This window comes from Erythrolamprus reginae, chromosome Z (assembly GCF_031021105.1).
Source record: "Erythrolamprus reginae isolate rEryReg1 chromosome Z, rEryReg1.hap1, whole genome shotgun sequence".
Lineage (NCBI taxonomy): Eukaryota > Metazoa > Chordata > Lepidosauria > Squamata > Dipsadidae > Erythrolamprus > Erythrolamprus reginae.
In genome coordinates this window covers 66,827,434-66,841,554 of record NC_091963.1, presented here as the reverse complement: position 1 = coordinate 66,841,554, position 14,121 = coordinate 66,827,434, and the positions used below count along the sequence as shown (strand labels likewise).

The 14,121-nt window shown below is 42.2% G+C and overlaps 1 protein-coding gene across 3 annotated transcripts in view; it reads right to left on the bottom strand.

Moving 5' to 3' along the window:
* ELMO1 (engulfment and cell motility 1) overlaps positions 1-13,862 on the bottom strand; it is a 606,322-nt gene extending 592,460 nt beyond the window's left edge. Inside the window, exon 1 of one of the 3 annotated variants that reach the window (XM_070726295.1) lies at positions 13,688-13,862. The gene's annotated coding sequence lies outside the window, so the exon portion shown is untranslated. Of the gene's footprint in view, positions 1-13,608 lie in introns of all 3 variants that reach the window. The other 2 variants (XM_070726294.1, XM_070726296.1) reach the window with 2 other exon arrangements.
* Between the last annotated feature and the right edge of the window lie 259 nt (positions 13,863-14,121).

The following is a 14,121-nucleotide window of genomic DNA, read 5'->3' as shown; positions in this document are numbered from 1 at the left end:
TAAAGGTGAGTTCTAGAAAAGAAATTCAGTGTTCAGGGAGAAGTCCTGGCATACTGTCCCCCAGGTTCTTTGGTACCGGCAACTGCCACTGGCTGGCACTCTCAGGTCTTTTCTCTGGGTCCACAATCGCCTTTATTCCTCTACTCTTGCAGTATTTCCAAGTCTCCAGTCCCTCTGCAGTATTATATGATCTTAGTACGAACTCCATGTAATCTCAGTAGGGCGAGCCTCAATCTCAGTCTTGATCTCCTCCTTCCTCTCCTTGGTTTGCTCTTTTATAGGCCCTCCAGCGCCAGGTGCTCTCACCATGCAGCTCCTCGGCGTCTCGGGTCCGTGCAATGAGGACAGGGCAATCCTGGGCGTTGTTCTTCTCTCGCCCCTCTCGTCCTTCTCTTTCCGGTGCACACTCTCTCCTCCCGTTCTCCGCCCCTCGATAACACACTGGGATTGTTCTTCAGGGGATTCCTCAAATCCCTCTTCTTAAGGAGATTCCTCAAATCCAGGAGACCTCCCCCGGGTCCAAATCGTCCAGGCCGGGTGTTTTTCGGCTGGCTCGGTCAGCTCCCTTTCCCCGGCGGTCGCGATCTTCTGCTCTCCAACTCACCCCTGGCAGTGTGACTCAGCTGCAAATGGCGGCTACCATTCTACCGCATCTCAGCTGATCCGACTCCAGGCGTGTCCGCGACTATATAACTCTTTATCGCCACGGACACTATCAAATCAAGGATCTTCAGAGGCAGGGACACTTCGCCTCCCTAAACATCCAGACAGCTTTGTCGACTTAAGTTAAATATTCCTATATTTTGATGTTATACCGTAGTCCGGCGGAGCTACAGTTTCCAGCCACTCAGTTTTTTTAAAAGCTGAGTGGTTGGGATTGCAGCAAGCAATCTCAGAGCGGGCGGGGGAGGTGCCACCATGGACCTTCCTTTGCGATCACTATCTGCTTGGAGTCCCCACCCCCACCACCGCCAAGTGGGGTAATTTTCTTGCAGCAAAGAATCCTTCCAAAAGAAAATTACCGGAGCTAGTGGTAGGGGCATCGTGGTCACACGCACCCCTGACTTTGCTCCCACCCAGGCTCCCCGGGGATTGGGTGGAGAAGCCTAGCAAAAAAAGCCTTTCCATCGGAGCTGCAGGCAGAGCGAGGGCTTCGCAAGGGGGAAATAGACCGCTTTGGCATGGCTGAGCTCTCCTTTTTTTCCCCTGCTGCTGTCTGTGTGCTCTTTGCTTTTTTCCTCTCTCCTCCTTCCTGGACTCTGCAGGTGGCCGCGTGAGGCTGGAGGGGAGTTGGGCAGGATAGAGGGAATCTCGCCGAGACCAGGAAGCAGGAAACAGGGGAAAAGTGAGGAGTGCAGACGCAGCAGCAGCAGGGGGGAAAAGGACAGCCAAGACCGATAATTCCTGAAGTGACTGCCACCGGTCAGCTGAAGCTGCGTGCAGCTTAATTTCCATCGGCAGAACGGTTCCATGCCCTGGTGGGTCCAGCCTACCCCTGCTGCCAGCACTCTGGTCATTGCAGTGCCGGAGCGCTGTCAGTGACTCGAATATAAGTCGAGGTTGGATTTTTCAGCAAATTTTTGTTGCTGAAAAACTCAACTTACACTCGAGTATATATGGTATTCGATTTTTATACCACCTTTCTCCTTAGACTCAGGGCGGCTTACAACATGTTAACAATGGCACTTTTTAACAGAGCCAGCATATTGCCCCCACAATCCAGGTCCTCATTTTACCCACCTCGGAAGGATGAAAGGCTGAGTCAACCTTGAACTGGTGATGAGATTTGAACTGCTGACCTATAGATCTAGTCAGCTTCAGTGGCCCGCAGTACAGCACTCTACCTACTGCGCCACCCCGGCTCATTATATAACTAAATTATATAAATTTTTGATTGAATATAAAATGGAAACCCAAATAGTGAAAGGAAACATGACTAGTTGGGCAAGAAATATAGGGTATAACACTCATCTAGACCAATGGGAAACTATACGGACCAGAAACTACAAAATGACAAAATCAATAGCATATAAAGAAAATATCTATAAAATATCCATAAAAATCTAGCACCAGCCAGATTAGCAAAAATATGCCCTAACCTAAAGCCAAACTGCTGGAGATGTGGAAATGGAAATAGAACTTTCTTCCACATGTGGTAAATATGTCCCTAAATAAAGAAAATTTGAAACAAAATAAATATGGTATATGGATTTTTGAAATTACTAAACAAAAACTTAAACTAAAACCTGAGATCTTCCTGCTAGGTATAATAGATCTAAAAATGAAAAAATAATACTATCTTATTCAACATATTATCACAGCGATTAGGATTTGCATAGCCCAGAACTGGGAAAAAGAGGAAACGCCAACAGAAAGAATCATGATTAAAAATATATATGACTGTGTGGAATTAGACAAGCTAACACAAGAGCTGAAAAACAAAGATGAAACAAAATACTATGAGATCTGGAAAGAATTTTACAAATGGGCGGAAAAGAGGAAACAGAAATAAGGCTGTATATAGAAAGATTTATGTTTAATAAATAAAAAATATAATAAAAAAATTTGTTGTAATGAGATGTAAGAAAAGCATATTATAATTTAAAAGGTTTCACATAAAACTGAAAAATGACCGTTGGTACTAACTGCCGTAGAATGACATAAGAGAAAGAGCTCTCTATAAAGACAGCTCAGGGGGGGGGGGGTGTTGTGTTGTTATATGCGTACATGTCTCTATGTCTCTTTCTTTTTCTATTATTTCTACTTGGGGTTTTTTGGTTGTTGTTGCTTCCTTTCTATATTTATTTGTCTGACCCAAGAGACTGTACAATACAATATTAATATAAATGAATATGCAACAGAAGTTAAAAGACCATGTACTGTCTTTTTTAACGTTTATACATTTAATAAACTTTTTTCTTTAAAAAAAAGGAAAAAAAGAAAATAAAGCAGCGAATTAAATTTTTATTGTTGTACTTCATATGAGAAGGAACTCATCTCTCTGGGCATATTTGCATAAAAAGCAGAACAAAGTCACTGATTTTTAATCTAAATATACCAACTTTTCCTTCAAATCAAGTTAAGGTTATTTTAATTACAGATGTATATTGATTCTTAAAAGATAAAAATTTTGTGTGTGACCTACCTAATTAAATATTTCAAAACTGTAGCAAACTTGAAAGTAGGATGCTAAATATGAGCTGCCTCTTGTGCCATGTGGAAGTTATATCATTAGTTGTTCATTTATAGTTATTGAAACATACAAATCAACCAAGAATGCCTAAATGTTTGCATTGATCTATATCAGTGGTTCTCAATCTCTCTAATGCTGCGATCCCTTAATACAATTCCTCATGTTGTGGTGATCCCCAACCACAAGTCTAGCCCCAATTCTCCCTAGAAAACTTTAAGCTGATTAGCAGGAAAGTCAGAGGGACACCCCCACTGTAAATGCCTGATTTGTTGGATTGTAAAAATATGTTCCAAAGCTCCAGAATAGAAGCTTTAGTTCCTAGCACCATGGGAAATTTGCCTTCCCCCCTGGTTTTAGGTGACCCCTGTGAAACAGTCATTTGACCCCCCTATTCCTGTTTAAACTCTTGCAAAATACTTTAATCATCTCCATCCGGGTCTGGGTCAATATAATTGCATCATCTGCAAATAGGTTTAATTTCATTTCTAATTCCCCTATTTTATACCCTACCCAAGTATTATCTTGTCTTATCTTATTAGCTAATGTCTCTATTGCTGTTACAAATAATATTGGAGATAAAGGACATCCCTGCTTGGTGCCATTTTGTATTTTAATTCTCTGCGTTCTTTGTCCATTCACCCTTATATATGCTTCATTCTCTTTATAAGTCTCTTTTATAACTTCACAAAATTTGTCCCCCATACTTAATTCCTTATATAGTTTGTATAAATAGCTATGATTAACTTTATCAAAAGCCTTATAAATGTCTAATTTCAAATTTCAAAATTTCTTTTTAGTAACGGTAGCAGGGTGCATCAAATTTATTACATTTCTAATTGGTTCACTTATCTTCCTACCCTTCACAAATCCATATTGATCCTCTTCAATTATTTTTGGTAAAATATTTTTGAGTTTGTTTGAAAATATCTTCATAAATATTTTATAATCTTGATTTGCCAAACTAATAGGATGGTAGGACCCAGGCTCTCTTAAATCTTGATCAATCTTCGGGATGGTAACAAAGCTTCCATGTCTGCGGGATATGAGTTAACAATATATTATTAAACAATTTCCCCAAATGCGGCAACAGTTCATTCATATAAGTTTTATAAAATTCTCCTGTAAACCCATCCGTGCCCGGTGCTTTGGCTTGTTTTAACCCTTTAATTACTCTAGCAATTTCATCTTGTGTAATTTCTGCATTCAATATTTGTTTATCTTCTTCACTTACTATTTTCTCAACGTTAAGGACTCCTATATTTACCTGCTCCTCTTTATACAAATCCTCATAATATTTTCTCATTATCTTCTCTAGCTACTCTTTACCATATCTAACCTCTCCACTAGGGTCTCTCAGTGCTAATATACATGGTTTTTCTTTCCTCTTCTTCAAGTATCTTGCCATTTGTTGCATTGATTTTGTCCCCCAGCTCAATATTTTTTCTCACATTGTCATTCTCATCTTATTCCATTGGATCTCGTCATACACCATCAATTGTTTCCTTTTCAATTTCAATAGACTATTCCAATCCCTACTTTTAGTTAATCTTAGCTGCTCTTGTATCAAATCTATTTCCCTTATCTTCGTTTCCCTTTCCCTACCCCACCTCTTTCTGATATCTGCATCCATACATATACATTGTCCCCTCATATAAGCCTTACATGCATCACAAACAATTGATTGTTTAATATCACCCACATCATTAATTGTAAAATATTCACATAACTGTCTGCAATTTATCTTTATCTTGTTCACTATAAGTTACAACTGCATTATATCTCCAAATTCTTTGATTACATTCCTGACCTATTTCCAATTCTGCTAGTAGTGGGGCATGATCTGACAACCAAATACTTTTAATATCTACTTTTTAAACTTGTATATTGCCCACCCTGTTCATTAATATATAGTCAATGCAACTAAATGTATGATATCTTGCTGAATACTGTCTCTATTTGGTATATCTGCATGGAGATCCACCATATTAAGTCTATTTAAATGTAACATACTAATATTTCTGATCCTATTTGTTAATTGCATATTAAAATCTCCTGCCAAAAGCATTATGCCCTCCATAAAGTTATCCAAATTCCTCTTTGTATTTATTATAAATTGTTTTGTTTTCCCATTCGGGGCATAAATTGCCGCCAGTGTCAATTTCTTTTGATTAATTTTCCCTTTAACAAGCAGCCACCTCCCTTCTCTATCTTTCTGAACTCCAACCTCTTCAAATAAAACCCTCTGATGAAAAGAATCGCCGTACCTCTACTATTTTGCGTTCCTCAAGATTCATATACCCATTTCCAATTTCTATCATTAACCAATTTATCCCTTCCTCCCCCTCTTTTATGTGTTTCTGTCAAAATCATAATGTCCACCTTGTTTTGCTTAGCCATCCTCAATATCCTGTAAAGTTTCAAATCTGATCCCAAACCATTCACATTTAAAACCATTACAGTACACTCACTCATAATATACAAGAATAACGCTTTCCCCCTCGTTTTGCTCTTGGTTTAATTTTTTCCCCTTCCTCACCCCTGCCACCACCCCCAAAGTGCCTCTTCCCCCCCCCATGCTCCCCCACTAAAAAGGGGGAGGACAAGAAAAACACTTGTCCAGTCATGAGACATTTCTCCTGATTTCATTCCCACGCTGCTGAGCTTCACTTGCAACCACTTTTTAATATAATTAGAGAGAAAAATTCCCTTCCCACCCTCCCTTATCTATTTGAATACCTTCTTTTACTTTTTTACTTTTTTACTTCTTTTCCCTTTTTCCCTTCTCCCCCCAACAAGAATCAAAATTAACACTAAATTCCAGAAACATCTCCAAGAGGGGACGACAGAATCAGTTTCCACTCTTCACTTCTTCACTTTCTTCTCATGCTGGGCTCTTGTTTTTCTCTGCTCGCTTCTGATGGCCTCCACCTGCCCCGTTAACTGCTTCAGCTGCTCCTCCCTTTGCCTTTCCTCCTCATCTGGGGTACTGCAACTGCTGAAATAATCTTCTCCTCCTTCTGCTCCTTTTGGCTCTCCAACTGCTCCGCTCTCCCCTCCTTCTGCTCCTTGTGCTTCACTTTCTCCAAATTCAATACCCACTTGATTCAATAGTGCCTTTCCCTCCTCCAATGATCGTGCTCTAAACATCTTATTTTCTTGGAACACCAAGATGGCAGCTGGAAAACCCCAGGTAAACTTTTTCCGCTTTGATATAGACGGCTTGAAATTGGGCATAAAGCAACTTTGCCTCTCCCGGCTTCTACGTGGGACGCCCCAATGGACACGTAAAACATCATCAAAAACAAACTGGGTACCCTACACTTTCATCCAACTAAGGATTGCTTCAGCTAATTTCAAGCCTGGAGCAAAATCTGGTCTAAAACCATGCAGAGGTAAATTCCTTCTCCTTTGCCGGTCTTCCAAATTGGCAATTCTGTAATTCAATTGTTTACAAATCTCATCCTGACTTTTAACTTGATGCTCTAATTTCTGAATTTTTTCAGCTGACACATTTTTTAACTGCTCGTTTAACTGTTTTAATATCTAAGGAAAGATTTTCCAATACAGATTCCACTCTCAGAAATCTTTGTTTAAAGCTGGTAACAATTTGAAGCAGTTGATCCAGTTTCGTTTTAATTTTCCTGAGGCTAGAGTCAGCCCCTTCAGCCACTTTATTGAGATTTATTGTACTCACTTCATGATAGCGAAAGAAAGTCCGTCTTCCCTTAAAACCGCAAATCTTAGATTCTCTTTGAACTTCTGTGAATGCTCTACGCCTCTGCTTTTCTTCAAGAAGGATTTATGATGTTTTGAGGGAGAATTTTCCCCTTTATTTAGTTTATCACATCGCAGCTCGAGGTGGGTGCACCTAGAAAAAACTGTAACGCAAGCGCAATCTCCCCCTGCCATCTTCTCTGCCCGTTTGCCTATTCACCACCTGCCCAGCCATGAATGGCAGTTTCTGTTGTATTATAACTCCCATTAGAGACCAAGATAATGAGCCATTCTCTTGCCAAAAGGGGGGGGGAGTGGAATGGGGGGAGCAAATTAAGTAAGATTGCATGAAGAAGGGAAAAATAAATTGGAGGGTGGAAATGGATGGAGGAGGGAAATGCTAAATTGTATACAAAGAAAAGCATTATTATTATAGAGCAGGTGTCCCCAAACTTTTTACACAAGGGGCCAGTTCACTGTCCCTCAGACTGTTGGAGGGCCGGAGTATAAAAAAAACCCTGCGGTTTTCTTAATGCTGCCGCCTGGAGGGAGGAGGAGGTGAAGTGGAGCAAGTCCCCAACTCCTTGCCGTGTTGTCTCTTTATTTCTCTCTCTTTTCCTTCCTCTCCTTTTTTTCTCTCTCTTTCTCTCTCTCTCACTCTCTCACTTTCTTTCTCTCTCTCTCTCACTCACTTTCTTTGTATCTCTCCCTCTTCCTTTCTCTCTCCCTCTCTATTCCTTTCTTTCTCTCTTTCTCTCTGTCCCTTTCTCTCTCTTGCTTTCTCTCTCTCAGTCATTCTCTTTCTATCTCTCCCTTTTTCTTTCTCTCTCTCTATCTCTCCCACTTTTTCTCTCTCTCTCTTGCTTGCTTTCTCTGTCCCTCTTTCTCTCTCTTGCTTTCTTTCTCTTTCTCTCTTGATTTCTTCCTCTCTCTCACTCACTCTATATCTCCCTCTTCCTCTCTCCCTCTCTATATCTCCCTTTCTTTCTTTCTTTCTCTCTCTCTCTCTGTCCCTCTTTCTCTTGCTTTCTTTCTTTCTCTCTCTCTTTCTTTCTCTCTGTCCCTCTCACTTGATTTTTTTCTCTCTCACACTCTTTTTCTCTTGCTTTCCTTCTCTCTTGTTCTCTCTCTTGCTATCTCTATTTCTCTTCCCCCTCTCTTGCTCTCTCTTTTTCTCACTTTCTCTCTCCTTTCTTTCTATCTTGCTCTCTGTCTGTTGATCTCTCTCACACACACTCTCTTTCTCTCTCTTGTTCTCTCTTTCTCTCTTCCTTACCTCTCTGCGGAGGCCAGGGGCGGGGAGGCATGGCACCGGCACATCCGCAACGGGCAGGGGCAGGTGGGAGTAGGGAAGGGAGCCATGGCCGCAGCCGCTCCCCCCCTGCCGCGGATGGACATGTGCCGAGCATCTCGGTTGTGGCCTCTCCACCCCCATCCACCAGTCAGCCCGCCTGGCATGGAGCGGGGAATCTCAGCACCAACATTCACAGCAGGTAGGCATGGGCGCGGCTCTTTCTTTCACCCACCGCCGTCGCCTCCAGCCAAGCTGGCAGCAGTCGCCGCAAGTTCTTCGGGCGGGTTCTGCCACTTTCTAATAATCTCTGCACTTTCTACGGCCACCTGGGGATGGGCGGGTCCCGAGCCTCTCGGTTGTGGCCTCTCCGCCCCCATCCCCCTGCCAGCCCACAAGGGGATGGGGAGTGCGCACGCACGCGCAACATTCAGAATAAGAAAAACCTTCGCCATTCAAAAAAAGAAAAACTTTAGCCGGCCTCGCACTTTCATCGCTCCCCGCCCCCAACTCCAACACCCAGCTCCATGTAAAATCTCGTGTGCTGCCACGGGCCGGATAAATTGCCTCAGCGGGCCGCATCCAGCCCCTGGGCCGTAGTTTGGGGACCGCTGTTATAGAGTCTAGGAGAGATCCCGAAGCCGAACGCCAAACCCGAACTTCCGCGTTCGGCATTCGGAGGCTGCTGGAAAGCTGCGCGGCTGTTTTAAAAGGTGACAGCTGGGCTGGGGGGCTTCCCAGCAATCTCCCGAACCCCGAACCCAGAAGTTCGGCAAAAGTTCGGGGTTCGGGAGGTTGCTGGGAAGCCCCCCAGCCCGGATGTGACCTTTTAAAACAGCCGGGCCGTCTCCTGAAGCCGAACGCCAAACCCGAACTTCTGCATTCGGCGTTCGGAGGCTGCTGGGAAGCCCCCCAGCCCGGCTGTCACCTTTTAAAACAGCCGCGTGGCTTCCCAGCAGCCTCCAAACGGTTTAGAAAAAATTTGCCTCTTCTTACGAACTTTTTTGGTGTTACGAACGCCAAACCCGAACTTCCGGGTTCGGCGTTCGGGAGGCTGCTGGGAAGCCCCCCGGCTGTTTTAAAAGGTGACAGCCAGGCGGCGGGGCTTCCCAGCAGCCTCCGAACGCCGAACCCGGAAGTTCGGGTTTGGCGTTCGTAACACAAAAAAAGTTCGTAAGAAGAGGCAAATTTTTTCTGAACCCCGGGTTCGTATCTCGAGTTGTTCGTAAGACGAGGGGTTCGTATCTTGAGGTACCACTGTATAATATATTAGTCTATTAGTAAGAAGAAATTTAGAAGGGCTCACTGGAGTAAGGCTCTCAGAACACAAAAGTCATTCTATTTCAAGCATTACAACATAGTCAATATTATCATTTACAGACTTTATGTTTTAAAAATAAGAACTGAAAGAGGGGGGAAATACATAATGATTGTCAATATGGAAATGAGGTCACATCCTGAACTATTTTCGATAGTTTAAACTTGATGGCAAAAAATCCTGTATGAATTTACATTTCACAATCCAAAAGATTTCAGTAAACAAAGAAAGGAAGGAAGGGTGGAGCAGTACCACACAAGCAAACATTTGCTTGAAAGTTTGCTATAGAAGGACACTGTCCGGAAGTGCCATTACATATACAGTGCCCTTGTTTCAGCTACAAGCCAATAAGAGAATAAACAGCAAACCAAAAATATAAAATAGATAATAGAATGATTATTAGAAAACATGCATTCCTACTAGAGGTATACATTTACAGAAGTTACAAGCAGAACCCACATGTTCCAAAGCTGCAACATAACCTCCATGGAGTAAAGAAGCTACAGACTGTAGCCAAACCGGAAAGTAATAAATATGACTATTTTACACCTACATGTGAAACTTGAAAAATTAGAATATCATGCAAATGTTTGTTTATTTCAGTAAGAAATAAGGAATACTTGTTAAAGGATTACAAAACAAGGAACTACAGAATTATCATGTCAGAGGTCTTAGTTATAGTACACAGCACTTACAAAGATAAAATCTGAGCCAATCAGTTGAATGAGCTTTGCTTCCAGGCTGTTATCTTTTAAGTATAATTTATATTCAGCATTGGCCTTGGAACAAGCTTCCACATTTTGAATAAGGAGGACCACTGCTTTGAAAGAGAGGTCAAAGAGGCCATCTATGTCAGAATTGAACAGATCTCTCTCAACAGAGGGGGAAGGATACATCATCGTCTATCCAGTCCACAATACAGTCCTTTCAACAACAGTTCTAAGAAGGTTCCCCACCCATTTGAACTTCTCAGGTGACCATGGGGACACAGACAAATGTCCAAGTGGCCTCAAACACTCTCTAAAAGAATGCAAATGACCAGCTGTCTGTAATGAGAATAAATCCTTCCATTCCCCACCATTCAGTCAGAGCCGAAGCTTTATTTATTTATTTATTTTATTACTTAGATTTGTATGCCGCCCCTCTCCGAAGACTCCGAAGCTTCTTGGATGAGAAGCAAAACATATTCAAAGAAAAGTCCAGTTGCTTCTTGAAAAAGCACCTTTAGGACAACTATAGAAGAAGATAACTCCTTCTTGCTTAAAAGTCTGTGCTGACCAATTGGCCCCCACCTTCACCCAAATCTTCAACAAATCACTAGAGTTGTGCTATGTTCCTTCCTGCTTCAAACGCTCTACTATCATCCCAGTGCCAAAGAAGTCCTCCATCAAGGAACTGAATTACTACAGACTAGTTGCTCTAACATCTGTAGCTATGAAAACCTTTGAAAGGCTAGTCATGTTCCACTTGAAAACAATCACGGATCCACTGCTAGACCCCCTGCAATTTGCATACTGAGCAAATAGATCAACAGATGATGCTGTTAATATGGCTCTACACTACATCCTTCAACATCTTGAATCTCCAATGACCTATGCTAGAGTCCTCTTTGTAGACTTCAGTTCAGCATTCATACCAGAGATTCTCTTAACCAAACTAAATCATCTAGCAGTACCTGAACACACTTATAAGTGGATCACAAGCTTCCTAACAGACAGGAAGCAGCAGGTGAAGCTAGGAAAAATCACTTCAGATACATGTACAATTAGCACAGGTGCCCCCCAAGGCTGTGTACTCTCACCACTTCTCTTCTCTCTATACACTAATGACTGCATCTCAAACAATCCATCTGTTAAACTACTGAAGTTTGCAAATGATACAGTAGTGGTCGGGCTCATTCGAGACAATGATGAATCTGCATACAGAAAGGAGGTTGAACAACTATCCTTGTGGTGTGATCAGAACAATTTAGAACTGAACACACTAAAAACCGTAGAAATGGTGGTAGACTTTAGGAGAAACTCTTCTATCCTTCCTCCTCTCACAATACTAGACAACACAGTATCAAAAGTAGAGACCTTCAAATTTCTAGGTTCTATCATATCTCAAGACCTAAAATGGTCACCTAACATCAAAAACATCATCAAAAAAGCACAACAAAGAATGTTCTTTCTGCACCAGCTCAGGAAGTTCAAACTGCCCAAGGAGCTGCTGATACAGTTCTACAGAGGAATCATTGAGTCTGTCATGTGCACCTCTATAACTGTCTGGTTTGGTGCTGCAACCTAACAAGACCGACACTGACTTCAGAGGATAATCAGAACTGCAGAAAAAACAATTGCTGGTAACCTGTCTTCCATTGAGGACCTGTATACTGCACGAGTCAAAAAGAGGGCGGGGAAAATATTTACTGACCCCTCACATCCTGGACACAAACTGTTTCAACTCCTACCCTCAAAACGTCGCTACAGACCACTGCACACCAAGACAACTAGACACAAGAATAGTTTTTTCCCGAACGCCATCACTCTACTAAACAAATAATTCCCTCAATACTGTCAGACTTTTTAAGAAATCTGCACTTCTATTTCTACCAGTTTTTCCTCATCATTCCTATCATCCTTTTCCTTCCACTTAGTACTGTATGACTGTAACTTGTTGCTTGTATCCTAAGATTTTTATTAATATTGTTTCTTCATTGCTTAGTTGACCCCTATGACAATCATTAAGTGTTGTACCACATGATTCTTGACAAATGTATCTTTTTCTTTTATGTACGCTGAGAGCATATGCACCAAGACAAATTCCTTGTGTCCAATCACACTTGGCCAATAAAAAAATTCTATGACCTGGATGACTGAAAATCTCTATAAACAACTGGCCTCACATTGGTATGGATAGCCAAGTCCAGGTAACAAATAAGTCAATTATGTAGTTTATTATATCTGTGCTACTATATGGAAGATAAAGCTTAAATATTCAGTCCACACATGCAACCAAATGTTTTGGATATACCTCTTTTTATTTACCTTTCATAAAATGTCAAAGTGGAACTTTTTAATCCAATCATTAGGACTTTTTTACATTTTCACCTGCCACCAGTATTCTAGAAATTTTAGTAAAAGGGAGCTTGCTTTGGGGGAAGGAGCAGAGATCAGGGGATTCACACTTGCGGAATTAGGAGTGCAGAAACAGAGGCAGAAACAATGGAAGACTGGCTAAGAAAAGAAACACTTGTTTTCTTATTGAAACCAATGTAGAGTGGCTTACAACAGCCAGAGGCCGCTACTTGGAGCAGCACCTAAAGGCGGGAAGTTGAGAAGTGACACACACACCCCGCGCCAAGATTACTCTCGAAATGGGCCAATTGCGGGCAAGTACCAGCCATCTCTAGGACCAAAGAAATTCGCGTTTCTTCTTCCACCAATGCAATCAGCAATGTTTTGACTTCGGGGCTTTTTCCCTCAGCCACTACGAACTCTTGCCATGTTTAACAGAATCTCCCCTCCTCATTTTCTTTTGGTTATATTTTTGCCGATGCTAATATTTCCTACCTCAGGAGAAGGCAATCGTGGCAGAATTCAAGAACTAACCTTCCCTTTGCGACCTGTTCGGGTTCCTTACAACCAACAATGAGGAGAAGGCAGTACAGGAGATTACCAACCTCCCCACATATTGCCTCGCAACACCGGGACACCATCGGTGTAGCACTCTTTTGACGTTTTCAAAGAGCTATCGCACCCTGACCCCCTTCCCCGCCTTTCTCTCAGTGCTGTAACTAATGGCGGGGGTCCATCTGTTGTTGCCACGAATCGCATTTCCCACACATTTTCAATACGAGCTACAGTCCTGCCAGCGCAGGTGGCTTCGTTCTTGTTACAATATTCGAACAGCATCATACTGCCTTGAGGCTTGCAAGCGCCCTTCACGTTTAGTAGTCTACACTAAAACTTACAGGGACTTGATAAGCAATAGCAAAATGCTGTAGCTCTTTCCCTTCCCCATTGCCTCAGCATTTCCCGTCCCCATATAAACACGCGCCTCTGGCAAGCCACGCTCCTTCCTCCTCCCACTAATCAGAAATTAAAATACCTTTTTCTAAAACAGAATCGGTTCCACAAAGTGCCGAGCTAAACAATGAAGTTGGCTGCCCTGGGGTCACCAGCAGTACCTCCTATCGCCTCCACCTCTGAAGTTCGTTTTTGGCCGCGGCTTGTTTTGATGTTTCTGATCCTCTCTCTCCCATCCACAACTGCTTATAAACCTCCCAGCCGACGTCGCTTCGTCGGTGCAGCCGCTACTGCTGTCGCTGCTCTCACTTCCTCTTCCTCTCTCCTGCTGGCCGGAGGCATGATTTGCATTTCCAAGAAGTTGCTAAAAATTATCTAGATAGGCGCGGTGGGGAAGAATAATTAAGTTATTTGCAGATTTCGTGCTATAAATCTCGAATCGCAATCCCACTCTTAATCACATTTACTGAAATGTAAATTGCAAAGAGATTAGTAAAATTGTAACAGTCTTGTCCAGGACTCAATACAATCAAATTCGCATGTATCGTGTTTATGTGTATGTGTTCGTTTTTACCAACCTACAAGGTACATCTTG